The following is a 26,289-nucleotide window of genomic DNA, read 5'->3' as shown; positions in this document are numbered from 1 at the left end:
GATATTAAACAAGTAATAAAGCTGTAAGTTCGGCCGGGCCGAACTTTTAATACCCTCCACCATTTGGTACAAATTTGGCACTTTCCAAAAAAAAAAAAAAAAAAAATAAATAAATAAATAAATAAAAAACCGTTAAAAATTCTGTTAAAATCTTTAAAATAACGAATGTCTATACGACGACGTGGACCTGCATGGGCAACTTTTGTCATAAGTTATTGCAATATTTAAATGCGAAACTTGAAGAAAATTCTGTTAATAATGTAGCTAAAATCATCAAAATACCGAATATATGGAGGTACGGTTATATGGGGGCTATACGAAGACTCGGACCTGGACAGAAAATTTTCAGGCACGGGCTGAAGTATCCATTACGAACTTCACATGCGAAATTTGAAACAATCCCGGTAAATAATGTCGCTAAAATCATCAAAATACCGAATATTGGAGGGTACGGTATATGGGGGCTATACGAAGACGTGGACCTACATGGCCCATTGTTATATGCTGCAGTATCGATTACGAACTTCAAATACCAAATTTGGAACGATTCCGTTAAATAATGTCGCTAAAATCATCAAAATACCGAATATAGGGGGGTACCGTTATATGGGGGCTATATGAAGACGTGGACCTATATGGCGCATTTTTTGAGTTAGGATGTAGTATGCATTACGAACTTCAAATACCAAATTTGAAACGATTCCGTTAAATAATGTCGCTAAAATCATCAAAATACCGAATATAGGGAGGTACCGTTATATGGGGGCTATATGAAGACGTGGACCTATATGGCGCATTTTTTGAGTTAGGATGTAGTATGCATTACGAACTTCAAATACCAAATTTGAAACGATTCCATTAAATAATGTTGCTAAAATCATCAAAATAACGAATATAGGGAGGTACCGTTATATGGGGGCTATATGAAGACGTGGACCTATATGGCGCATTTTTTGAGTTAGGATGTAGTATGCATTACGAACTTCAAATACCAAATTTGAAACGATTCCATTAAATAATGTTGCTAAAATCATCAAAATAACGAATATAGGGAGGTACCGTTATATGGGGGCTATATGATAACTTGGACCTACATGGCCCATTTACGAACTTAAGCTGCCTACTGGCAAAATATACATGTATGCAAAATTTTAGCCTTCTATCTCAATTTGTTCGAAAGATAGCGTGATTACAACAGACAGACAGACAAACAGACAGACAGACAGGCAGGCAGGCAGACAGACAGACATACAGACGGACAGACGGACATATCTAAATCGTCTTAGAATTTTACGCTGATTAAGAACAATATACTTTGTTGGGTCTGACATGAGTATTTCGAGGAGTTACAAACGAAATGACAAAATTAATATACCCTCCATGGTATGGTGGAGGGTATAAAAAAAATTAAAAAACTCATGTATTTTTTACCCTCCACCATACATTGTATGGAGGGTATATTAAGTTCGTCATTCCGTTTATAACTCATCGAAATAATAATTTTGGACCCAACAAAGTACATATATTCTTGTTCAGCGTAAAATTCTAAGACGATTTAGCCGTCCGTCCTTCCGTCTGTCCGTCTGTTGTAATCACGTGTTGTAATTAAAATGGAATGGTAAAATTTTGTACAGATCTGTCTTGTGTCAGCAGGCAGGTCAAGTTCGATGATGGGCTATATCGGTTCACGATATTGTTTAGCCCCCATATAACGATACCCCCGATATTCGGTATTTTTATTATTTTAGCAATAACAATTCACACAAGGAGTTTCTTGTGAGTACTTTATCCTCTGAAAAAGAATTATCTATATAGGTGTCCCGATATCGTTTAGCCTCCATAAAACAGTATACCCCACCCCCCAGATATTCGGTATCTTTAAGATTTTATTTTTCAATGGAATTATCTGAAATTGTACACAAGGGATTCTTTGTGAGTACTTTACCCTCTTAAATATAATTGTCTATATAGGTCCAGAATACTGTATACCCCCATATATCGGCACCTCCCGATATTCGGTATTTTTAAGATTTTAAAGAATATTTAATGGATTTTTTTTTAATTACCTAATTTGTTCCAAATGCGGGGTATTCAAAGTTCGGTCCGGCCAATCTTACTGTTTTTTACTTGTTAAAATCATCATTTTGAAGAGAACCCCTTTCGTGGTTCGTTATGAAATTTTGTTTAGTAATTTTTGAATATTTTTCAAAATTGACTGTTTATTTTTAAGCCTGCGGGCCTCCAAATAAAATGGTGTTTCGAAAACATGTTTTTAATAATTTTATGGTTTGGTAGTCCTTTAAAAGATATATATTCGAAAATCAAATCTTAGTTCGTAGTTCTTAAAAATATATTTTTAAAATGCCATAATTGGTAATTTCATTTATATTTTATTTAAATGCGATATTTTATTTTAAGAGCGATCTTCGGGTAGAATATTCGGCAATTATTTTATCAAAGATCTGAGAATTTTAAAATTTTTTACAAAAATATTTCTAAGAAAGATTGGGGTTTTTTTTTAATCAATTTTTGTCGGAGTATCAAATGGAAGGTTTTTTAAATATACTTTTGTATCAAAAAAAAAGTTCAAAGACCACCAATTTGCACTCCACCGACATATTCCACACTTACATTAAATCTATGGCTAGTAAGAATTTTTCCCTTTGTGGGGGAGGTTTGAAAGACATTGAGTATTAATTTTTAATTTTGTGTCACTGGACTTATTTATGTCAAAAATATTTATTTATAAAAGACCGCAAGGGAATACGTATAGAGAATCGGAAGACCAGAAAGCAATTGAGGTCGCCTATTCCTTAGATACTACTTAGATCTTCTACAGATAATAGGTTATTGAGGGCTTATTAACTTTATTTTGGCTTAAGGTCAATTGAAAAACATCAGTGTTTTATTTTTATAATTTTGATTTTTATTTTCCGATATTTCGACTGTCTTCGACAGTCATCTTCAGGGAAAGCAACAGTCTTGTTTCACCGTCTATGGGCTGCTAAAAAATTCTTGGAAAAAATTCTTTAAAAAATCCACGTTTATTAGACCAATGGTCCTTGGAAAAAATTCTTTAAAAAATCCACGTTTATTAGACCAATGGTCCTTGGAAAAAATTCTTTAAAAAATCCACGTTTATTAGACTAATGGTCCTTGGAAAAAATTCTTTAAAAAATCCACGTTTATTAGATCAATGGTCCTTGGAAAAACTTCTTTAAAAAATCCACGTTTATTAGACCAATGGTCCTTGGAAAAACTTCTTTAAAAAATCCACGTTTATTAAACCAATGGTCCTTGGAAAAAAATCTTAAAAAAATCCACGTTTATTAGACCAATGGTCCTTGGAAAAAAATCTTAAAAAAATCCACGTTTATTAGACCAATGGTCCTTGGAAAAAAATCTTAAAAAAATCCACGTTTATTAGACCAATGGTCCTTGGAAAGAAATCTTAAAAAAATCCACGTTTATTAAGCCAATGGTCCTTGGAAAAAATACTTTAAAAAATCCACGTTTATTAGACCAATGGTCCTTGGAAAAAATTCTTTAAAAAATCCACGTTTATTAGACCAATGGTCCTTGGAAAAAATTCTTTAAAAAATCCACGTTTATTAGACCAATGGTCCTTGGAAAAAATTCTTTAAAAAATCCACGTTTATTAGACCAATGGTCCTTGGAAAAAATTCTTTAAAAAATCCACGTTTATTAGACCAATGGTCCTTGGAAAAAATTCTTTAAAAAATCCACGTTTATTAGACCAATATCCTTGGAAAAAATTCTTTAAAAAATCCACGTTTATTAGACCAATATCCTTGGAAAAAATTCTTTAAAAAATCCACGTTTATTAGACCAATGGTCCTTGGAAAAAATTCTTTAAAAAATCCACGTTTATTAGACCAATGGTCCTTGGAAAAAATTCTTTAAAAAATCCACGTTTATTAGACCAATGGTCCTTGGAAAAAATTCTTTAAAAATCCACGTTTATTAGACCAATGGTCCATGGAGAAAATTCTTTAAAAAATCCACGTTTATTAGACCAATGGTCCTTGGAAAAAATTCTTTAAAAAATCCACGTTTATTAGACCAATGGTCCTTGGAAAAAATTCTTTAAAAAATCCACGTTTATTAGACCAATGGTCCTTGGAAAAAATTCTTTAAAAAATCCACGTTTATTAGACCAATGGTCCTTGGAAAAAATTCTTTAAAAAATCCACGTTTATTAGACCAATGGTCCTTGGAAAAAATTCTTTAAAAAATCCACGTTTATTAGACCAATGGTCCTTGGAAAAAATTCTTTAAAAAATCCACGTTTATTAGACCAATGGTCCTTGGAAAAAATTCTTTAAAAAATCCACGTTTATTAGACCAATGGTCCTTGGAAAAAATTCTTTAAAAAATCCACGTTTATTAGACCAATATCCTTGGAAAAAATTCTTTAAAAAATCCACGTTTATTAGACCAATGGTCCTTGGAAAAAATTCTTTAAAAAATCCACGTTTATTAGACCAATGGTCCTTGGAAAAAATTCTTTAAAAATCCACGTTTATTAGACCAATGGTCCTTGGAAAAAATTCTTTAAAAAATCCACGTTTATTAGACCAATGGTCCTTGGAAAAAATTCTTTAAAAAATCCACGTTTATTAGACCAATGGTCCATGGAGAAAATTCTTTAAAAAATCCACGTTTATTAGACCAATGGTCCTTGGAAAAAATTCTTTAAAAAATCCACGTTTATTAGACCAATGGTCCTTGGAAAAAATTCTTTAAAAACTCCATTTTTAATAGACCAATGGTCCTTGGAAAAAATTCTTTAAAAAATCCACGTTTATTAGACCAATGGTCCTTGGAAAAAATTCTTTAAAAAATCCACGTTTATTAGACCAATATCCTTGGAAAAAATTCTTTAAAAAATCCACGTTTATTAGACCAATGGTCCTTGGAAAAAATTCTTTAAAAAATCCACGTTTATTAGACCAATGGTCCTTGGAAAAAATTCTTTAAAAAATCCACGTTTATTAGAGGAATGGTCCTTGGAAAAAATTCTTTAAAAAATCCACGTTTATTAGACCAATGGTCCTTGGAAAAAATTCTTTAAAAAATCCACGTTTATTAGACCAATGGTCCATGGAGAAAATTCTTTAAAAAATCCACGTTTATTAGACCAATGGTCCTTGGAAAAAATTCTTTAAAAAATCCACGTTTATTAGACCAATGGTCCTTGGAAAAAATTCTTTAAAAACTCCATTTTTAATAGACCAATGGTCCTTGGAAAAAATTCTTTAAAAAATCCACGTTTATTAGACCAATGGTCCTTGGAAAAAATTCTTTAAAAAATCCACGTTTATTAGACCAATGGTCCTTGGAAAAAATTCTTTAAAAAATCCACGTTTATTAGACCAATGGTCCTTGGAAAAAATTCTTTAAAAAATCCACGTTTATTAGACCAATGGTCCATGGAGAAAATTCTTTAAAAAATCCACGTTTATTAGACCAATGGTCCTTGGAAAAAATTCTTTAAAAAATCCACGTTTATTAGACCAATGGTCCTTGGAAAAAATTCTTTAAAAAATCCACGTTTATTAGACCAATGGTCCTTGGAAAAAATTCTTTAAAAAATCCACGTTTATTAGACCAATGGTCCTTGGAAAAAATTCTTTAAAAAATCCACGTTTATTAAACCAATGGTCCTTGGAAAAAAATCTTAAAAAAATCCACGTTTATTAGACCAATGGTCCTTGGAAAAACTTCTTTAAAAAATCCACGTTTATTAAACCAACGGTCCTTGGAAAAAAATCTTAAAAAAATCCACGTTTATTAGACCAATGGTCCTTGGAAAAAAATCTTAAAAAAATCCACGTTTATTAGACCAATGGTCCTTGGAAAAAAATCTTAAAAAAATCCACGTTTATTAGACCAATGGTCCTTGGAAAAAAATCTTAAAAAAATCCACGTTTATTAGACCAATGGTCCTTGGAAAAAATTCTTTAAAAAATCCACGTTTATTAGACCAATGGTCCTTGGAAAAAATTCTTTAAAAAATCCACGTTTATTAGACCAATGGTCCTTGGAAAAAATTCTTTAAAAAATCCACGTTTATTAGACCAATGGTCCTTGGAAAAAATTCTTTAAAAAATCCACGTTTATTAGACCAATGGTCCTTGGAAAAAATTCTTTAAAAAATCCACGTTTATTAGACCAATGGTCCTTGGAAAAAATTCTTTAAAAAATCCTCGTTTATTAGACCAATGGTCCTTGGAAAAAATTCTTAAAAAAATCCACGTTTATTAGACCAATGGTCCTTGGAAAAAATTCTTTAAAAAATACACGTTTATTAGACCAATGGTCCTTGGAAAAAATTCTTTAAAAAATCCTCGTTTATTAGACCAATGGTCCTTGGAAAAAATTCTTTAAAAAATCCACGTTTATTAGACCAATGGTCCTTGGAAAAAAATCTTTAAAAAATCCACGTTTATTAGACCAATGGTCCATGGAGAAAATTCTTTAAAAAATCCACGTTTATTAGACCAATGGTCCTTGGAAAAAATTCTTTAAAAAATCCACGTTTATTAGACCAATGGTCCTTGGAAAGAAATCTTAAAAAAATCCACGTTTATTAAGCCAATGGTCCTTGGAAAAAATACTTTAAAAATCCACGTTTATTAGACCAATGGTCCTTGGAAAAAATTCTTTAAAAAATCCACGTTTATTAGAGGAATGGTCCTTGGAAAAAATTCTTTAAAAAATCCACGTTTATTAGAGGAATGGTCCTTGGAAAAAATTCTTTAAAAAATCCACGTTTATTAGACCAATGGTCCTTGGAAAAAATTCTTTAAAAAATCCACGTTTATTAGACCAATGGTCCTTGGAAAAAATTCTTTAAAAAATCCACGTTTATTAGACCAATGGTCCTTGGAAAAAATTCTTTAAAAAATCCACGTTTATTAGACCAATGGTCCTTGGAAAAAATTCTTTAAAAAATCCACGTTTATTAGACCAATGGTCCTTGGAAAAAATTCTTTAAAAAATCCACGTTTATTAGACCAATATCCTTGGAAAATTCTTTAAAAAATCCACGTTTATTAGACCAATGGTCCTTGGAAAAATTCTTTAAAAAATCCACGTTTATTAGACCAATGGTCCTTGGAAAAAATTCTTTAAAAAATCCACGTTTATTAGACCAATGGTCCTTGGAAAAAATTCTTTAAAAAATCCACGTTTATTAGACCAATGGTCCTTGGAAAAAATTCTTTAAAAAATCCACGTTTATTAGACCAATGGTCCATGGAGAAAATTCTTTAAAAAATCCACGTTTATTAGACCAATGGTCCTTGGAAAAAATTCTTTAAAAAATCCACGTTTATTAGACCAATGGTCCTTGGAAAAAATTCTTTAAAAAATCCACGTTTATTAGACCAATGGTCCTTGGAAAAAATTCTTTAAAAAATCCACGTTTATTAGACCAATGGTCCATGGAGAAAATTCTTTAAAAAATCCACGTTTATTAGACCAATGGTCCTTGGAAAAAATTCTTTAAAAAATCCACGTTTATTAGACCAATGGTCCTTGGAAAAAATTCTTTAAAAAATCCACGTTTATTAGACCAATGGTCCTTGGAAAAAATTCTTTAAAAAATCCACGTTTATTAGACCAATGGTCCTTGGAAAAAATTCTTTAAAAAATCCACGTTTATTAGACCAATGGTCCTTGGAAAAAATTCTTTAAAAAATCCACGTTTATTAGACCAATGGTCCTTGGAAAAATTCTTTAAAAAATCCACGTTTATTAGACCAATGGTCCTTGGAAAAAATTCTTTAAAAAATCCACGTTTATTAGACCAATGGTCCATGGAGAAAATTCTTTAAAAAATCCACGTTTATTAGACCAATGGTCCTTGGAAAAAATTCTTTAAAAAATCCACGTTTATTAGACCAATGGTCCTTGGAAAAAATTCTTTAAAAAATCCACGTTTATTAGACCAATGGTCCTTGGAAAGAAATCTTAAAAAAATCCACGTTTATTAAGTCAATGGTCCTTGGAAAAAATACTTTAAAAAATCCACGTTTATTAGACCAATGGTCCTTGGAAAAAATTCTTTAAAAAATCCACGTTTATTAGACCAATATCCTTGGAAAAATTCTTTAAAAAATCCACGTTTATTAGACCAATGGTCCTTGGAAAAAATTCTTTAAAAAATCCACGTTTATTAGACCAATGGTCCTTGGAAAAAATTCTTTAAAAAATCCACGTTTATTAGACCAATGGTCCTTGGAAAAAATTCTTTAAAAAATCCACGTTTATTAGACCAATGGTCCTTGGAAAAAATTCTTTAAAAAATCCACGTTTATTAGACCAATGGTCCATGGAGAAAATTCTTTAAAAAATCCACGTTTATTAGACCAATGGTCCTTGGAAAAAATTCTTTAAAAAATCCACGTTTATTAGACCAATGGTCCTTGGAAAAAATTCTTTAAAAAATCCACGTTTATTAGACCAATGGTCCTTGGAAAAAATTCTTTAAAAAATCCACGTTTATTAGACCAATGGTCCATGGAGAAAATTCTTTAAAAAATCCACGTTTATTAGACCAATGGTCCTTGGAAAAAATTCTTTAAAAAATCCACGTTTATTAGACCAATGGTCCTTGGAAAAAATTCTTTAAAAAATCCACGTTTATTAGACCAATGGTCCTTGGAAAAATTCTTTAAAAAATCCACGTTTATTAGACCAATGGTCCATGGAGAAAATTCTTTAAAAAATCCACGTTTATTAGACCAATGGTCCTTGGAAAAAATTCTTTAAAAAATCCACGTTTATTAGACCAATGGTCCTTGGAAAAAATTCTTTAAAAAATCCACGTTTATTAGACCAATGGTCCTTGGAAAAAATTCTTTAAAAAATCCACGTTTATTAGACCAATGGTCCTTGGAAAAAATTCTTTAAAAAATACACGTTTATTAGACCAATGGTCCATGGAGAAAATTCTTTAAAAAATCCACGATTATTAGACCAATGGTCCTTGGAAAAAATTCTTTAAAAAATCCACGTTTATTAGACCAATGGTCCTTGGAAAAAATTCTTTAAAAAATCCACGTTTATTAGACCAATGGTCCTTGGAAAAAATTCTTTAAAAAATCCACGTTTATTAGACCAATGGTCCTTGGAAAAAATTCTTTAAAAAATCCACGTTTATTAAACCAATGGTCCTTGGAAAAAAATCTTAAAAAAATCCACGTTTATTAGACCAATGGTCCTTGGAAAAACTTCTTTAAAAAAATCCACGTTTATTAAACCAATGGTCCTTGGAAAAAAATCTTAAAAAAATCCACGTTTATTAGACCAATGGTCCTTGGAAAAAATTCTTTAAAAAATCCACGTTTATTAGACCAATGGTCCTTGGAAAAAATTCTTTAAAAAATCCACGTTTATTAGACCAATATCCTTGGAAAAATTCTTTAAAAAATCCACGTTTATTACACCAATGGTCGTTGGAAAAAATTCTTCAAAAAATCCAAGTTTATTAGACCAATGGTCGTTGGAAAAAATTCTTTAAAAATCCACGTTTATTAGACCAATGGTCCTTGGAAAAAATTCTTTAAAAAATCCACGTTTATTAGACCAATGGTCCTTGGAAAAAATTCTTTAAAAAATCCACGTTTATTAGACCAATGGTCCTTGGAAAAAATTCTTTAAAAAATCCACGTTTATTAGACCAATGGTCCTTGGAAAAAATTCTTTAAAAAATCCACGTTTATTAAACCAATGGTCCTTGGAAAAAAATCTTAAAAAAATCCACGTTTATTAGACCAATGGTCCTTGGAAAAAATTCTTTAAAAAATCCACGTTTATTAGACCAATGGTCCTTGGAAAAAATTCTTTAAAAAATCCACGTTTATTAGACCAATATCCTTGGAAAAATTCTTTAAAAAATCCACGTTTATTAGACCAATGGTCCTTGGAAAAAATTCTTTAAAAAATCCACGTTTATTAGACCAATGGTCCTTGGAAAAAATTCTTTAAAAAATCCACGTTTATTAGACCAATGGTCCTTGGAAAAAATTCTTTAAAAAATCCACGTTTATTAGACCAATGGTCCATGGAGAAAATTCTTTAAAAAATCCACGTTTATTAGACCAATGGTCCTTGGAAAAAATTCTTTAAAAAATCCACGTTTATTAGACCAATGGTCCTTGGAAAAAATTCTTTAAAAAATCCACGTTTATTAGACCAATGGTCCTTGGAAAAAATTCTTTAAAAAATCCACGTTTATTAGACCAATGGTCCTTGGAAAAAATTCTTTAAAAAATCCACGTTTATTAGACCAATGGTCCTTGGAAAAAATTCTTTAAAAAATCCACGTTTATTAGACCAATGGTCCATGGAGAAAATTCTTTAAAAAATCCACGTTTATTAGACCAATGGTCCTTGGAAAAAATTCTTTAAAAAATCCACGTTTATTAGACCAATGGTCCTTGGAAAAAATTCTTTAAAAAATCCACGTTTATTAGACCAATGGTCCTTGGAAAAAATTCTTTAAAAAATCCACGTTTATTAGACCAATGGTCCATGGAGAAAATTCTTTAAAAAATCCACGTTTATTAGACCAATGGTCCTTGGAAAAAATTCTTTAAAAAATCCACGTTTATTAGACCAATGGTCCTTGGAAAAAATTCTTTAAAAAATCCACGTTTATTAGACCAATGGTCCTTGGAAAAAATTCTTTAAAAAATCCACGTTTATTAGACCAATGGTCCTTGGAAAAAATTCTTTAAAAAATCCACGTTTATTAGACCAATGGTCCTTGGAAAGAAATCTTAAAAAATCCACGTTTATTAGACCAATGGTCCTTGGAAAAAATTCTTTAAAAAATCCACGTTTATTAGACCAATGGTCCTTGGAAAAAATTCTTTAAAAAATCCTCGTTTATTAGACCAATGGTCCTTGGAAAAATTCTTTAAAAAATCCACGTTTATTAGACCAATGGTCCTTGGAAAAAATTCTTTAAAAAATCCACGTTTATTAGACCAATGGTCCTTGGAAAAAATTCTTTAAAAAATCCTCGTTTATTAGACCAATGGTCCTTGGAAAAAATTCTTTAAAAAATCCACGTTTATTAGACCAATGGTCCTTGGAAAAAAATCTTTAAAAAATCCACGTTTATTAGACCAATGGTCCATGGAGAAAATTCTTTAAAAAATCCACGTTTATTAGACCAATGGTCCTTGGAAAAAATTCTTTAAAAAATCCACGTTTATTAGACCAATGGTCCTTGGAAAAAATTCTTTAAAAAATCCACGTTTATTAGACCAATGGTCCTTGGAAAAAATTCTTTAAAAAATCCACGTTTATTAGACCAATGGTCCTTGGAAAAAATTCTTTAAAAACTCCATTTTTAATAGACTAATGGTCCTTGGAAAAAATTCTTTAAAAAATCCACGTTTATTAGACCAATGGTCCTTGGAAAAAATTCTTTAAAAAATCCACGTTTATTAGACCAATGGTCCTTGGAAAAAATTCTTTAAAAAATCCACGTTTATTAGACCAATGGTCCTTGGAAAAAATTCTTTAAAAAATCCACGTTTATTAGACCAATGGTCCATGGAGAAAATTCTTTAAAAAATCCACGTTTATTAGACCAATGGTCCTTGGAAAAAATTCTTTAAAAAATCCACGTTTATTAGACCAATGGTCCTTGGAAAAAATTCTTTAAAAAATCCACGTTTATTAGACCAATGGTCCTTGGAAAAAATTCTTTAAAAAATCCACGTTTATTAGACCAATGGTCCATGGAGAAAATTCTTTAAAAAATCCACGTTTATTAGACCAATGGTCCTTGGAAAAAATTCTTTAAAAAATCCACGTTTATTAGACCAATGGTCCTTGGAAAAAATTCTTTAAAAAATCCACGTTTATTAGACCAATGGTCCTTGGAAAAAATTCTTTAAAAAATCCACGTTTATTAGACCAATGGTCCATGGAGAAAATTCTTTAAAAAATCCACGTTTATTAGACCAATGGTCCTTGGAAAAAATTCTTTAAAAAATCCACGTTTATTAGACCAATGGTCCTTGGAAAAAATTCTTAAAAAAATCCACGTTTATTAGACCAATGGTCCTTGGAAAAAATTCTTTAAAAAATCCTCGTTTATTAGACCAATGGTCCTTGGAAAAAATTCTTAAAAAAATCCACGTTTATTAGACCAATGGTCCTTGGAAAAAATTCTTTAAAAAATCCACGTTTATTAGACCAATGGTCCTTGGAAAAAATTCTTTAAAAAATCCTCGTTTATTAGACCAATGGTCCTTGGAAAAAATTCTTAAAAAAATCCACGTTTATTAGACCAATGGTCCTTGGAAAAAATTCTTTAAAAAATCCACGTTTATTAGACCAATGGTCCTTGGAAAAAATTCTTTAAAAAATCCTCGTTTATTAGACCAATGGTCCTTGGAAAAAATTCTTTAAAAAATCCACGTTTATTAGACCAATGGTCCTTGGAAAAAAATCTTTAAAAAATCCACGTTTATTAGACCAATGGTCCATGGAGAAAATTCTTTAAAAAATCCACGTTTATTAGACCAATGGTCCTTGGAAAAAATTCTTTAAAAAATCCACGTTTATTAGACCAATGGTCCTTGGAAAAAATTCTTTAAAAAATCCACGTTTATTAGACCAATGGTCCTTGGAAAAAATTCTTTAAAAAATCCACGTTTATTAGACCAATGGTCCATGGAGAAAATTCTTTAAAAAATCCACGTTTATTAGACCAATGGTCCTTGGAAAAAATTCTTTAAAAAATCCACGTTTATTAGACCAATGGTCCTTGGAAAAAATTCTTTAAAAACTCCATTTTTAATAGACCAATGGTCCTTGGAAAAAATTCTTTATTAGACCAATGGTCCTTGGAAAAAATTCTTTAAAAAATCCACGTTTATTAGACCAATGGTCCTTGGAAAAAATTCTTTAAAAAATCCACGTTTATTAGACCAATGGTCCTTGGAAAAAATTCTTTAAAAAATCCACGTTTATTAGACCAATGGTCCATGGAGAAAATTCTTTAAAAAATCCACGTTTATTAGACCAATGGTCCTTGGAAAAAATTCTTTAAAAAATCCACGTTTATTAGACCAATGGTCCTTGGAAAAAATTCTTTAAAAAATCCACGTTTATTAGACCAATGGTCCTTGGAAAAAATTCTTTAAAAAATCCACGTTTATTAGACCAATGGTCCATGGAGAAAATTCTTTAAAAAATCCACGTTTATTAGACCAATGGTCCTTGGAAAAAATTCTTTAAAAAATCCACGTTTATTAGACCAATGGTCCTTGGAAAAAATTCTTTAAAAAATCCACGTTTATTAGACCAATGGTCCTTGGAAAAAATTCTTTAAAAAATCCACGTTTATTAGACCAATGGTCCATGGAGAAAATTCTTTAAAAAATCCACGTTTATTAGACCAATGGTCCTTGGAAAAAATTCTTTAAAAATCCACGTTTATTAGACCAATGGTCCTTGGAAAGAAATCTTAAAAAAATCCACGTTTATTAGACCAATGGTCCTTGGAAAAAATTCTTTAAAAAATCCACGTTTATTAGACCAATGGTCCTTGGAAAAAATTCTTTAAAAAATCCACGTTTATTAGACCAATGGTCCTTGGAAAGAAATCTTAAAAAAATCCACGTTTATTAGACCAATGGTCCTTGGAAAAAATTCTTTAAAAAATCCACGTTTATTAGACCAATGGTCCTTGGAAAAAATTCTTTAAAAAATCCTCGTTTATTAGACCAATGGTCCTTGGAAAAAATTCTTAAAAAATCCACGTTTATTAGACCAATGGTCCTTGGAAAAAATTCTTTAAAAAATCCACGTTTATTAGACCAATGGTCCTTGGAAAAAATTCTTTAAAAATCCTCGTTTATTAGACCAATGGTCCTTGGAAAAAATTCTTTAAAAAATCCACGTTTATTAGACCAATGGTCCTTGGAAAAAATTCTTTAAAAAATTCACGTTTATTAGACCAATGGTCCATGGAGAAAATTCTTTAAAAAATCCACGTTTATTAGACCAATGGTCCTTGGAAAAAATTCTTTAAAAAATCCTCGTTTATTAGACCAATGGTCCTTGGAAAAAATTCTTTAAAAAATCCACGTTTATTAGACCAATGGTCCTTGGAAAAAATTCTTTAAAAAATCCACGTTTATTAGACCAATGGTCCATGGAGAAAATTCTTTAAAAAATCCACGTTTATTAGACCAATGGTCCTTGGAAAAAATTCTTTAAAAAATCCACGTTTATTAGACCAATGGTCCTTGGAAAAAATTCTTTAAAAAATCCACGTTTATTAGACCAATGGTCCATGGAGAAAATTCTTTAAAAAATCCACGTTTATTAGACCAATGGTCCTTGGAAAAAATTCTTTAAAAAATCCACGTTTATTAGACCAATGGTCCTTGGAAAAAATTCTTAAAAAAATCCACGTTTATTAGACCAATGGTCCTTGGAAAAAATTCTTTAAAAAATCCTCGTTTATTAGACCAATGGTCCTTGGAAAAAATTCTTAAAAAAATCCACGTTTATTAGACCAATGGTCCTTGGAAAAAATTCTTTAAAAAATCCACGTTTATTAGACCAATGGTCCTTGGAAAAAATTCTTTAAAAAATCCTCGTTTATTAGACCAATGGTCCTTGGAAAAATTCTTAAAAAAATCCACGTTTATTAGACCAATGGTCCTTGGAAAAAATTCTTTAAAAAATCCACGTTTATTAGACCAATGGTCCTTGGAAAAAATTCTTTAAAAAATCCTCGTTTATTAGACCAATGGTCCTTGGAAAAAATTCTTTAAAAAATCCACGTTTATTAGACCAATGGTCCTTGGAAAAAAATCTTTAAAAAATCCACGTTTATTAGACCAATGGTCCATGGAGAAAATTCTTTAAAAAATCCACGTTTATTAGACCAATGGTCCTTGGAAAAAATTCTTTAAAAAATCCACGTTTATTAGACCAATGGTCCTTGGAAAAAATTCTTTAAAAAATCCACGTTTATTAGACCAATGGTCCTTGGAAAAAATTCTTTAAAAAATCCACGTTTATTAGACCAATGGTCCATGGAGAAAATTCTTTAAAAAATCCACGTTTATTAGACCAATGGTCCTTGGAAAAAATTCTTTAAAAAATCCACGTTTATTAGACCAATGGTCCTTGGAAAAAATTCTTTAAAAACTCCATTTTTAATAGACCAATGGTCCTTGGAAAAAATTCTTTAAAAAATCCACGTTTATTAGACCAATGGTCCTTGGAAAAAATTCTTTAAAAAATCCACGTTTATTAGACCAATGGTCCTTGGAAAAAATTCTTTAAAAAATCCACGTTTATTAGACCAATGGTCCTTGGAAAAAATTCTTTAAAAAATCCACGTTTATTAGACCAATGGTCCATGGAGAAAATTCTTTAAAAAATCCACGTTTATTAGACCAATGGTCCTTGGAAAAAATTCTTTAAAAAATCCACGTTTATTAGACCAATGGTCCTTGGAAAAAATTCTTTAAAAAATCCACGTTTATTAGACCAATGGTCCTTGGAAAAAATTCTTTAAAAAATCCACGTTTATTAGACCAATGGTCCATGGAGAAAATTCTTTAAAAAATCCACGTTTATTAGACCAATGGTCCTTGGAAAAAATTCTTTAAAAAATCCACGTTTATTAGACCAATGGTCCTTGGAAAAAATTCTTTAAAAAATCCACGTTTATTAGACCAATGGTCCTTGGAAAAAATTCTTTAAAAAATCCACGTTTATTAGACCAATGGTCCATGGAGAAAATTCTTTAAAAAATCCACGTTTATTAGACCAATGGTCCTTGGAAAAAATTCTTTAAAAAATCCACGTTTATTAGACCAATGGTCCTTGGAAAGAAATCTTAAAAAAATCCACGTTTATTAGACCAATGGTCCTTGGAAAAAATTCTTTAAAAAATCCACGTTTATTAGACCAATGGTCCTTGGAAAAAATTCTTTAAAAAATCCACGTTTATTAGACCAATGGTCCTTGGAAAGAAATCTTAAAAAAATCCACGTTTATTAGACCAATGGTCCTTGGAAAAAATTCTTTAAAAAATCCACGTTTATTAGACCAATGGTCCTTGGAAAAAATTCTTTAAAAATCCTCGTTTATTAGACCAATGGTCCTTGGAAAAAATTCTTAAAAAAATCCACGTTTATTAGACCAATGGTCCTTGGAAAAAATTCTTTAAAAAATCCACGTTTATTAGACCAATGGTCCTTGGAAAAAATTCTTTAAAAAATCCTCGTTTATTAGACCAATGGTCCTTGGAAAAAATTCTTTAAAAAATCCACGTTTATTAGACCAATGGTCCTTGGAAAAAATTCTTTAAAAAATTCACGTTTATTAGACCAATGGTCCATGGAGAAAATTCTTTAAAAAATCCACGTTTATTAGACCAATGGTCCTTGGAAAAAATTCTTTAAAAAATCCTCGTTTATTAGACCAATGGTCCTTGGAAAAAATTCTTTAAAAAATCCACGTTTATTAGACCAATGGTCCTTGGAAAAAATTCTTTAAAAAATCCACGTTTATTAGACCAATGGTCCATGGAGAAAATTCTTTAAAAAATCCACGTTTATTAGACCAATGGTCCTTGGAAAAAATTCTTTAAAAAATCCACGTTTATTAGACCAATGGTCCTTGGAAAAAATTCTTTAAAAACTCCATTTTTAATAGACCAATGGTCCTTGGAAAAAATTCTTTAAAAAATCCACGTTTATTAGACCAATGGTCCTTGGAAAAAATTCTTTAAAAAATCCACGTTTATTAGACCAATGGTCCTTGGAAAAAATTCTTTAAAAAATCCACGTTTATTAGACCAATGGTCCTTGGAAAAAATTCTTTAAAAAATCCACGTTTATTAGACCAATGGTCCATGGAGAAAATTCTTTAAAAAATCCACGTTTATTAGACCAATGGTCCTTGGAAAAAATTCTTTAAAAAATCCTCGTTTATTAGACCAATGGTCCTTGGAAAAAATTCTTTAAAAAATCCACGTTTATTAGACCAATGGTCCTTGGAAAAAATTCTTTAAAAAATCCACGTTTATTAGACCAATGGTCCTTGGAAAAAATTCTTTAAAAAATCCACGTTTATTAAACCAATGGTCCTTGGAAAAAAATCTTAAAAAAATCCACGTTTATTAGACCAATGGTCCTTGGAAAAACTTCTTTAAAAAATCCACGTTTATTAAACCAACGGTCCTTGGAAAAAAATCTTAAAAAAATCCACGTTTATTAGACCAATGGTCCTTGGAAAAAAATCTTAAAAAAATCCACGTTTATTAGACCAATGGTCCTTGGAAAAAAATCTTAAAAAATCCACGTTTATTAGACCAATGGTCCTTGGAAAAAAATCTTAAAAAACTCCACGTTTATTAGACCAATGGTCCTTGGAAAAAATTCTTTAAAAAATCCACGTTTATTAGACCAATGGTCCTTGGAAAAAATTCTTTAAAAAATCCACGTTTATTAGACCAATGGTCCTTGGAAAAAATTCTTTAAAAAATCCACGTTTATTAGACCAATGGTCCTTGGAAAAAATTCTTTAAAAAATCCACGTTTATTAGACCAATGGTCCTTGGAAAAAATTCTTTAAAAAATCCACGTTTATTAGACCAATGGTCCTTGGAAAAAATTCTTTAAAAAATCCACGTTTATTAGACCAATGGTCCTTGGAAAAAATTCTTTAAAAAATCCACGTTTATTAGACCAATGGTCCTTGGAAAAAATTCTTTAAAAAATCCACGTTTATTAGACCAATGGTCCATGGAGAAAATTCTTTAAAAAATCCACGTTTATTAGACCAATGGTCCATGGAGAAAATTCTTTAAAAAATCCACGTTTATTAGAGGAATGGTCCTTGGAAAAAATTCTTTAAAAAATCCACGTTTATTGGACCAATGGTCCTTGGAAAAATTCTTTAAAAAATCCACGTTTATTAGACCAATGGTCCTTGGAAAAAATTCTTTAAAAAATCCACGTTTATTAGACCAATGGTCCTTGGAAAAAATTCTTTAAAAAATCCTCGTTTATTAGACCAATGGTCCTTGGAAAAAATTCTTTAAAAAATCCACGTTTATTAGACCAATGGTCCTTGGAAAAAATTCTTTAAAAATCCACGTTTATTAGACCAATGGTCCTTGGAAAAAATTCTTTAAAAAATCCACGTTTATTAGACCAATGGTCCTTGGAAAAAATTCTTTAAAAATCCACGTTTATTAGACCAATGGTCCTTGGAAAAAATTCTTTAAAAAATCCTCGTTTATTAGACCAATGGTCCTTGGAAAAAATTCTTAAAAAATCCACGTTTATTAGACCAATGGTCCTTGGAAAAAATTCTTTAAAAAATCCACGTTTATTAGACCAATGGTCCTTGGAAAAAATTCTTAAAAAATCCTCGTTTATTAGACCAATGGTCCTTGGAAAAAATTCTTTAAAAAATCCACGTTTATTAGACCAATGGTCCTTGGAAAAAAATCTTTAAAAAATCCACGTTTATTAGACCAATGGTCCATGGAGAAAATTCTTTAAAAAATCCACGTTTATTAGACCAATGGTCCTTGGAAAAAATTCTTTAAAAAATCCACGTTTATTAGACCAATGGTCCTTGGAAAGAAATCTTAAAAAAATCCACGTTTATTAAGCCAATGGTCCTTGGAAAAAATACTTTAAAAAATCCACGTTTATTAGACCAATGGTCCTTGGAAAAATTCTTTAAAAATCCACGTTTATTAGAGGAATGGTCCTTGGAAAAATTCTTTAAAAAATCCACGTTTATTAGAGGAATGGTCCTTGGAAAAAATTCTTTAAAAAATCCACGTTTATTAGACCAATGGTCCTTGGAAAAAATTCTTTAAAAAATCCACGTTTATTAGACCAATGGTCCTTGGAAAAAATTCTTTAAAAATCCACGTTTATTAGACCAATGGTCCTTGGAAAAATTCTTTAAAAATCCACGTTTATTAGACCAATGGTCCTTGGAAAAAATTCTTTAAAAAATCCACGTTTATTAGACCAATGGTCCTTGGAAAAAATTCTTTAAAAAATCCACGTTTATTAGACCAATATCCTTGGAAAAATTCTTTAAAAAATCCACGTTTATTAGACCAATGGTCCTTGGAAAAAATTCTTTAAAAATCCACGTTTATTAGACCAATGGTCCTTGGAAAAAATTCTTTAAAAAATCCACGTTTATTAGACCAATGGTCCTTGGAAAAAATTCTTTAAAAATCCACGTTTATTAGACCAATGGTCCATGGAGAAAATTCTTTAAAAAATCCACGTTTATTAGACCAATGGTCCTTGGAAAAAATTCTTTAAAAAATCCACGTTTATTAGACCAATGGTCCTTGGAAAAAATTCTTTAAAAAATCCACGTTTATTAGACCAATGGTCCTTGGAAAAAATTCTTTAAAAAATCCACGTTTATTAGACCAATGGTCCATGGAGAAAATTCTTTAAAAAATCCACGTTTATTAGACCAATGGTCCTTGGAAAAAATTCTTTAAAAAATCCACGTTTATTAGACCAATGGTCCTTGGAAAAAATTCTTTAAAAACTCCATTTTTAATAGACCAATGGTCCTTGGAAAAAATTCTTTAAAAAATCCACGTTTATTAGACAATGGTCCTTGGAAAAAATTCTTTAAAAAATCCACGTTTATTAGACCAATGGTCCTTGGAAAAATTCTTTAAAAAATCCACGTTTATTAGACCAATGGTCCTTGGAAAAAATTCTTTAAAAAATCCACGTTTATTAAACCAATGGTCCTTGGAAAAAAATCTTAAAAAAATCCACGTTTATTAGACCAATGGTCCTTGGAAAAAATTCTTTAAAAAATCCACGTTTATTAGACCAATGGTCCTTGGAAAAAATTCTTTAAAAAATCCACGTTTATTAGACCAATATCCTTGGAAAAATTCTTTAAAAAATCCACGTTTATTAGACCAATAGTCCTTGGAAAAAATCGTTAAAAAATCCACGTTTTATAGACCAATGGTCCTTGGAATAAATTCTTTAAAAAATCCAGGTTTATTAGACCAACGGTCCTTGGAAAAAATTCTTTGCCATTCGTCATTTTTATATTTAATCCCCCAGATGGCGCCCAACCGTTTTTAGTTTTTCAACCTTTAAAAAAATGTTAAAATTTTATTTCTCTTGAATTTCTCAATATTTCATCCTCATAAAATGCCTCCATATATCGATCTCCATACACATTTATACCCAATAATTTGTTCATCGAATTGAAAACCCAAACACCCAGCTCAGTCATATATATCCGTCGAATTTTTGCACAGCAGATTGTCATGCAAATGCATTTAATGCCTCCGAATAAAAAAGTCAATTTTGTTAATGCAATTTTTCACTGATTTGTTGTTTTTGTTGTTGTTGTATTTTTCAGATGGTCATACTCACCGTTTGGATAACATCCGCCGTGTATTCGACACCGAAATTTGTTTTCAGTAAAACCATTAAAAATGTTCACACCGAAAGTGGCCGCGAGGAGGAGATATGTGTGCTGGATAGGAAAATGTTCAATTCGAAATGGCTGGACATGATCAATTTTGGATTGCTGTACTGTATACCGCTGTTGGTGATGACGGTAAGTGGGGTGGGAAAAAATTTGGGGAAAGAAATTTGTGGCGAAAATTTTTTTTTTTGATAAAAAAATTCCGATGACGTCACACATGGAAAAAAGCTACTGGTAGCCTTTAAGAAATGTTGAACAATTTCCCCCTGCAATGAATATTTTTACGGGAGTATTTCCAGGTTATGCCCTCAATCCTGCCTTTAGGCTAAATATTTACCTTCTTCAACCCCTATTAACCCCTTAATTTCACCTTTTTTTATTCCCAGGTCCTCTACAGCAAAATTGCCATTGCCCTGTGGCGCAGCTCCCGCGGCCTCTCCCATCATCTGGCCCAACAAGAGAACAGCATGGGCATGCACAACAGCATGTATCACCATCATCATCAGCACCAGCATCACAATCATGTCCATGCCAACAATCATCATTTGCACAATAATCATCAGCTGCAACAGCCATCGACCACTTCGACACCATTGTCGGTGGGCAGTAGTGGTGCCTCATCGACGCTGTCGCGAAAAGAGAGCTGCAAATATGAGAAACGTGGCGTCAACATCACCGAGAGTCAGGTGAGTGGAAAAGACAAAGGACCTTGCGAGTCCTTAAATGTTGAATGTTGTTTTTTTTTCTTTGTAATTTTTTTAAGTAGTGCACATTTTATGTTTAAAAGCTAGTAGATTCAACCTTTAACTAAAAAACGGCCTGGAAGGATTTACATGTGGACATTGATTCTCTAAATCAAAATCCATAAAATCTGTCCATGTGATGCCCAACACCACTCGGAGGAATTATTGTTTGGGATAGAGGCCTATAGAGACAGACGGCAACTGACTCGCTTATAGAGACGACCTCGACCAGCTCGTCTATAGGAGACGACCTCGACCAGTTCGTCTATAGGGACGACCTCGACCAGCTCGTCTATAGGAGACGGCCTCGACCAGCTCGTCTATAGGAGACGACCTCGACCAGCTCGTCTATAGGAGACGACCTCGACCAGTTCGTCTATAGGGACGACCTCGACCAGCTCGTCTATAGGAGACGGCCTCGACCAGCTCGTCTATAGGAGACGACCTCGACCAGCTCGTCTATAGGAGACGACCTCGACCAGCTCGTCTATAGGAGACGACCTCGACCAGCTCGTCTATAGGGACGACCTCGACCAGCTCGTCTATAGGAGACGGCCTCGACCAGCTCGTCTATACGAGACGACCTCGACCAGCTCGTCTATAGGAGACGACCTCGACCAGCTCGTCTATAGGAGACGACCTCGACCAGTTCGTCTATAGGAGACGACCTCGACCAGCTCGTCTATAGGAGACGACCTCGACCAGCTCGTCTATAGGGACGACCTCGACCAGCTCGTCTATAGGAGACGACCTCGACCAGCTCGTCTATAGGGACGACCTCGACCAGCTCGTCTATAGGAGACGGCCTCGACCAGCTCGTCTATACGAGACGACCTCGACCAGCTCGTCTATAGGAGACGACCTCGACCAGCTCGTCTATAGGGACGACCTCGACCAGCTCGTCTATAGGAGACGACCTCGACCAGCTCGTCTATAGGAGACGACCTCGACCAGCTCGTCTATAGGAGACGACCTCGACCAGCTCGTCTATAGGAGACAACCTCGACCAGCTCGTCTATAGGAGACGACTCGACCAGCTCGTCTATAGGACGACCTCGACCAGCTCGTCTATAGGAGACGACCTCGACCAGCTCGTCTATAGGAGACGACCTCGACCAGCTCGTCTATAGGAGACGACCTCGACCAGCTCGTCTATAGGAGACGACCTCGACCAGCTCGTCTATAGGAGACGACCTCGACCAGCTCGTCTATAGGAGACGACCTCGACCAGCTCGTCTATAGGAGACGACCTCGACCAGCTCGTCTATAGGAGACGACCTCGACCAGCTCGTCTATAGAGACGACCTCGACCAACTCGTCTAAGGAGACCTCGTGGCATATCAGATTAGCTATAGGGAATCCCTGGCCCGCTTCTGAAACTCCCTCGTCTATAGAGTCTTTCTGACCCATAAGATCGTCAATGGATCCACATGGAGATTTTCTGTCGCTCATGGACAATCCGTGGCCCTCAGTTCATTTATACAGATTCCCTGTTCCGACAGCTTGTCTATGGGGACTTCCTGTATAGGCTCTATAGAGGCTCCGTTGCCGTTGCGTTGGAGACTTCCTGGCCCGTCAGCAGCTCGTCTATAGAGACTTCCTGGCCCGTCAGCAGCTCGTCTATGGAGACTTCCTGGCCCGTCAGCAGCTCGTCTATGGAGACTTTCTGGCCCGTCAGCAGCTCGTCTATGGAGACTCCCTGGCCCGTCAGCTCGTCTATGGAGACTCCCCGGCCCGTCAGCTCGTCCATAGAGACTCCCTGGCCCGTCAGCTCGTCTATAGCGACTCCCTGGCCCGTCACCTCGTCTATAGCGACTCCCTGGCCCGTCAGCTCGTCTATAGCGACTCCCTGGCCAATCAGCTCGTCTATAGCGACTCCCTGGCCCGTCAGCTCGTCTATGGAGACTCCCTGGCCCGTCAGCTCGTCTATGGAGACTCCCTGGCCCGTCAGCTTGTCTATGGAGACTCCCTGGCCCGTCAGCTCGTCTATAGCGACTCCCTGGCCAATCAGCTCGTCTATAGCGACTCCCTGGCCAATCAGCTCGTCTATAGCGACTCCCTGGCCCGTCAGCTCGTCTATGGAGACTCCCTGGCCCGTCAGCTCGTCTATAGAAACTCCCTGGCCCGTCAGCTCGTCTATGGAGACTCCTTGGCCCGTCAGCTCGTCTATAAGGACTCCCTGGCATATCAGGTCACCTATGGCGACTCCCTGGCCCGTCAGCTCGTCTATAGAGACTCCCTGGCCAGTCAGCTGGTCTCTGGAGACTCCCTGGCCCGTCAGCTCGTCTATAGCGACTCCCTGGCCCGTCAGCTCGTCTATGGAGACTCCTTGGCCCGTCAGCTCGTCTATAAGGACTCCCTGGCCCGTCAGCTCGTTTATAGCGACTCCCTGGCCCGTCAGCTCGTCTATAGCGACTCCCTGGCCAATCAGCTCGTCTATAGCGACTCCCTGGCCCGTCAGCTCGTCTATGGAGACTCCCTGGCCCGTCAGCTCGTCTATAGAGACTCACTGGCCCGTCAGCTCGTTTATAGAGACTCCCTGGCCCATCAGCTCGTCTATAGAAACTCCCTGGCCCGTCAGCTCGTCTATAGCGACTCCCTGGCCCGTCAGCTCGTCTATGGAGACTCCTTGGCCCGTCAGCTCGTCTATAAGGACTCCCTGGCATATCAGGTCACCTATGGCGACTCCCTGGCCCGTCAGCTCGTCTATAGAGACTCCCTGGCCAGTCAGCTGGTCTCTGGAGACTCCCTGGCCCGTCAGCTCGTCTATAGAGACTCCCTGGCCAGTCAGCTGGTCTCTGGAGACTCCCTGGCCCGTCAGCTCGTGTCTGGAGACTCCATGGCCCCTCAACTCGTCTATAGAAACTCCCTGGCCCGTCAGCTCGTCTATAGCGACTCCCTGGCCCGTCAGCTCGTCTATAAGGACTCCCTGGCATATCAGGTCACCTATAGCGACTCCCTGGCCCGTCAGCTCGTCTATGGAGACTCCTTGGCCCGTCAGCTCGTCTATAAGGACTCCCTGGCATATCAGGTCACCTATGGCGACTCCCTGGCCCGTCAGCTCGTCTATAGAGACTCCCTGGCCAGTCAGCTGGTCTCTGGAGACTCCCTGGCCCGTCAGCTCGTGTCTGGAGACTCCATGGCCCCTCAACTCGTCTATAGAGACTCCCTGGCCCGTCAGCTCGTCTATAGAGACTCCCTGGGCCGTCAGCTCGTCCATAGAGACTCTATGTCCAGTCAGCTCGTCTAAAAAGTAAAAAAAAATCATCAGAAACTAACACTGGCGCCCAATTTTATGCCTGTCAAGAAACAGATATTAACTCCCAATAGTTGATCTTTTTAATAAATAAGTTATGGCTCCCAGTTGCGTGCCTTTTATTAAACAAGTCCTAAAACTTTGGAGGCCAATTTTGAGTATTTAAATACTTAAATTTTGACACCCAATCGTGGGCCAATCAGGATACAAATATTGGCGCCCAATCGTGGATTTTCCCAGAATAAAAATCTGTTGTCCAATTATAGGACTTTTCAGAAACAAATAATGGCACCCAATTATTCTAATTTTTTATGGGGTAATACTGGCGCCAAATCGTTCTTTTTTTCCATAGAAAATATGCTCAAGATTTTGGACATTTGAAAAATTGTGGTCTTAGAAAAAAAAACACACAAACATTGATATTTCTTAGAGAAATTCTGCCGCCCAATCATGAGTTTTGAAATACTGAAATTTTGGCACCCAAACGTGGGCCTATCACAATACAAATATTGGCGGCCAATATTGGATCTTTTCCGTATGAAAATCTGTTGCCAGATTAAAGGGTATTTACGAAACTCATAATGGCGCCCAATCGTTCTACTCTTATGGAGTAATACTGGGGATCAGTTGTTCTTATTTTCATAAAAAAAACAATAAGGAAAAGTCAAAAGTCGGGTGGGGTCGACTATATGATAGCCTACACCACTGTACATATTTAGTAGAGTTCCCATAGCAAAAGAATTTATTCCAAGTAGATCGTACCACACATCAAAATTTGGATTTAAAAAAAATGGAAACGTACGTCTCGAAATACACTCCATTTATGTTAATATTAGCCATTATTTGCACCATAAACCTGAACTCGGATTAAGGATATATATTGGAGCTATATCTAAATCTTAGCCATTCTCGACAAAATTTCTCAAAGGTATTTCCGAGCGTTATAAGATATCTGATAGCAGATATCATTTTTGTCGAATGCATATTACGAAATTAGGGATATGGGAGCTATACCTAAATATGAACCGATTTTCTCCAAATTTGATGTACTTGCTTCTACACTGCATTGGTTCGGATATACCAAAATTCAGATATTGACCATTTGGTGCACAACTAATCCGAAATAGGTTGATATTTATATGTGTTACCAATATCCAAATCTGAACCGATCTTGATAAAATTTGGCAGATGGAAAATTCCATGTCAATCGGATAATACATGTGACCTGCATTTTGTTCACAAGAATACGTGGACGGACGGTCAGACGGATTGACATGCATAAATCGACTGAGAAAGTGATTCTATGAAGATCCTCAAAAGGCACTTTGGGTCTATCTCGTTTCCTTTTGCCTGTTACAAACAAATGCACAAAGACATAATACCCTTACCAGTATGTTATGTTGGGTATAAGAAATTGACGCCCAATCTAGATTTTTTCAGAAAGAAATTGCGATTTTTTTTCTGGCAGCCAATTATTTTCCGTTTACACAGATATTCTGGCGGACAATCGCACTTTATTTAATGAAGAAATGCTGGCCACAATCACTGGTCCGTTTACAGAGAAATTCGAGTGCCAAATCCAAGGTCCTTTTATATAGAAATTCTGGCGCCCAATCATAGTTTTTTTTAGAAAAAAAAATCTGACAGCCAATCATGTGTATTTTAATTTACAAATTTATTAGTTTTTACATAAATTTTTAAAAAGAGTTGGCTATCACACATTTGGGGCGCAATTCTAACTCCCGATCACTGCCTACAATG

General features: G+C 34.5%; 1 protein-coding gene across 1 annotated transcript in view; it reads right to left on the bottom strand.

Annotated features, from left to right (window-relative positions):
• The window catches only part of LOC101887609 (trissin receptor), a 336,966-nt gene that overhangs the window by 76,007 nt on the left and 234,670 nt on the right, over window positions 1–26,289 (bottom strand). The window lies entirely within an intron of this gene.

Source organism: Musca domestica, unplaced genomic scaffold, assembly GCF_030504385.1.
Source record: "Musca domestica strain aabys unplaced genomic scaffold, Musca_domestica.polishedcontigs.V.1.1 62, whole genome shotgun sequence".
NCBI lineage: Eukaryota > Metazoa > Arthropoda > Insecta > Diptera > Muscidae > Musca > Musca domestica.
Note: the sequence above shows the minus strand (reverse complement) of the source record. Positions and strands in the feature narration are given on the sequence as shown.